Source organism: Hylobates moloch, unplaced genomic scaffold (genome assembly GCF_009828535.3).
Source record: "Hylobates moloch isolate HMO894 unplaced genomic scaffold, HMol_V3 SCAFFOLD_8, whole genome shotgun sequence".
Taxonomy (NCBI): Eukaryota; Metazoa; Chordata; class Mammalia; order Primates; family Hylobatidae; genus Hylobates; species Hylobates moloch.
In genome coordinates this window covers 19479278-19482130 of record NW_026652283.1, presented here as the reverse complement: position 1 = coordinate 19482130, position 2853 = coordinate 19479278, and positions in this window count along the sequence as shown.

Here is a 2853-nt window from a genome sequence, read left to right as displayed (position 1 = left end):
TGTGTGTGTATGTGTGTAGTATCTCTTTCTAAATAAGAAAAACAGATGTACTTGTTAGTCTCCTGAATACATTTCTGTTTTTGAATTGGAATCTTTCAATGCTTTGGATTTTGCTTTTGAGGTACGTTGTATGTTTCAATCACATTGGCCTTAGGCGTGAAATAAATAAATGCTTGAATTTTTAAAATATGGATTTAATCCAAACCAAACCTGGCCGAAAGCACTGTATAACCTAAGATTGAGTTGAATTTATGTTGGAGGCTGAATGTTAGAAAACACAATCTATTAAAGGATCTTATGTGTAGATCCACTTGAGTAACCTCAGCAGTAAATTCAAATTAATTGTAAATAATACCTTAATAAGCCCTTTTTGTAAGAGTCCATCATGTAAAACTTATGAGTTAAAAGGTTGTTACTGAATTGGAGCAAGATGGTGGAATAGAAGGCTACACAGTTCATCCCCCTTGCTGGAACGCTATATTTTAAAAACTATCTGCACACACAAAAGCACCATCTCAAGAACCAAAATTCAGGTGAGCAATCACAGTATCTGGTTTTAACTTTGTATCATGGAAAGAGGCATTGAAGAGGGCAGGAGCAACAGTTTCAAATTGCCAATGCTACACCTCCGACATTTCTGGCAGCAGCCTGAGGGAAGCAGAGAGAATCTGTGCACCGTGGGGAGGGAAAGAACAGCAACTGGGGGATTTCACATTAAACTCAGTGCTGCTCTGTCACAGTGGAGAACAAAATCATGCTGAAATCAGCCTGCACCAAAGCACAGAGGGAAAATTCAGACCAGTCCTAGCCAAAGGGGATTCACCCATCCCAGCCACTGGAAATTGAGTTACTCAGCAAGCCATGCCACCACAGGGTGAAGTGTTTTGAGATCCTAAGTAAACTTGAAAGGCAGTGTAAGGTACAAGGACGGCAATTCCTGGGGTTAGGCTGTGCTTAGAGCCAGTGAACTAGGGTGTCACATGATCTAGGTAGACACTAGCTGACACGGCTAAAGTAGGGCTTGCTCCATCACTTCCCCAACTGCAGGCAGTGCAGCTCATAACAATAAAAGTGATTCCTTCCTTCTTACAGAGAAGCGAGTGAAAAGTAAAGAGGACTTTGTCTTCCATTTTGCACACCAGCTCAACCACAGTAGGATAAGGCACCAGGAAGAGTCATGAGGCCCCCATTCCATGCCCTGACATTTCTAGAGACACCCTGGGATAAAAGGGAACCAGATAACCTTGAAGGGAAGGACCCAGTCCTATCAGGAAAAATCACCTGCTGACTAAAATGCCCTTGGGCTCTGAATAACCAGAAGCGATACTCAGGAAGTACACCATGGGCCTTGGGATCTGAGATGTGGTGGCTTCAAGGGAGACCCAGCACATTCCCAGCTGTGGTGACAAAGTTGAAGGACTCTTTCTGTTGAGGAAAGCAGGGGGAAAGTAAATAGGCCTTCATCTTGCATTCTAGGATCAGCTCAGCCACAGAGGGATAGACCAACAAGCAGGCTCTTGGGGTCCCCAAGTCCAGGCCTAGGCTCTTGGACAGAATTTCTGGACCTGTCTGGGCCAAAGGGGAACCCATTGCCTTGAAGAATGAGACCTAGGGCTTGGAAGTATTCACCACAAGCTGATGGAAGAACTCTTGGGCTTTAAGCAAACATGGGAGGTGGCCTAGGAGAAATCTCTGTAGACTAGCAGTGATGGTGGCCACAGGGAGAGGAACCTCTGCCTGTGGAAAGGAGAGAAAAGAGTGGAAAGGGCTTTGTATTGTGGTTTGAGTGCCAATTTTGCTGCAGAAGAATGGAACAACAGGTAAATTGCTAAGATTTTTTACTCCAATTCCTGGCTCCCAAACAGCATCTCTAGACATGCCCACAGCATGAGAAACTCGCCACCCTAAAGAAAAGGGCCTTGCACAAAGCCCACTGCTGTGCTGTCTTCAGGTCTGAATAGGCACAGTCCCAGATGTGGCAACAGCATGCTTGCATCACCGTAGCTTCAGTTCCAGGTGACTCAGCACAGAAAGAGAGACTCATATGTTTGGGGGAAAGTTAGGGAAAAGAACAAGAGTCTCTGCCTGGTAATCCAGAGAATTCTTCCAGATCTAATCCAAGGCTACCAAGGTGGTACGTCTATGAGTCTGCAAACACCACAGTGTCATTGGGCTGGGGCACAAGTCCGTTCAAGTACCTAGAAAGCCTTCCCAAGAAGGACAGGCACAAACAAGCCCAGACTGTGAAGATTACAATAAATACCTAATTCTTCGATGTCCAGAAGAACCAAAGAACCAAAGAACACTTACAAGCATCAACACCATCTAGAAAAACATAACCTCACCAAATCAACTAAATAAGGCACTAAGGAACAATCTTGAAGAAACATAGATATACGACCTTTCAGGCAGATAATTCAAAATAGCTGCTTGGAGGAAACTAAAAGGAATTCAAGATAACACAGAGAATGAATTCAGAATGTTATCAGATACATTTAACAGAGATTGAAATAATTAAGAAGAATAAAGTAGAAATTATAGACATGAAAAAATGCAGCTGATATGCTGAAGAATGTATCAGTCTCTTAACAGCAGAATTGATCAAACTGAAGAAAGAATTTGTGAGCTAGAAAATAGGCTACTTGAAAATACATAATCAGAGGAGACAAAAAATAATGAGAAACAATGAAGCAAGCCTACAAGATGTAGAAAATAGCCCCAAAAGGATAAATCTAAGAGTTATTGTCCTTAAAGAGGAGGTGGAGAAAGAGATAGAAGTAGAAAGTTTATTCAAAGGGAAAATATCAGAGAACTTTCCAAACATTGTGAAAGATATCAACATACAAATACAAG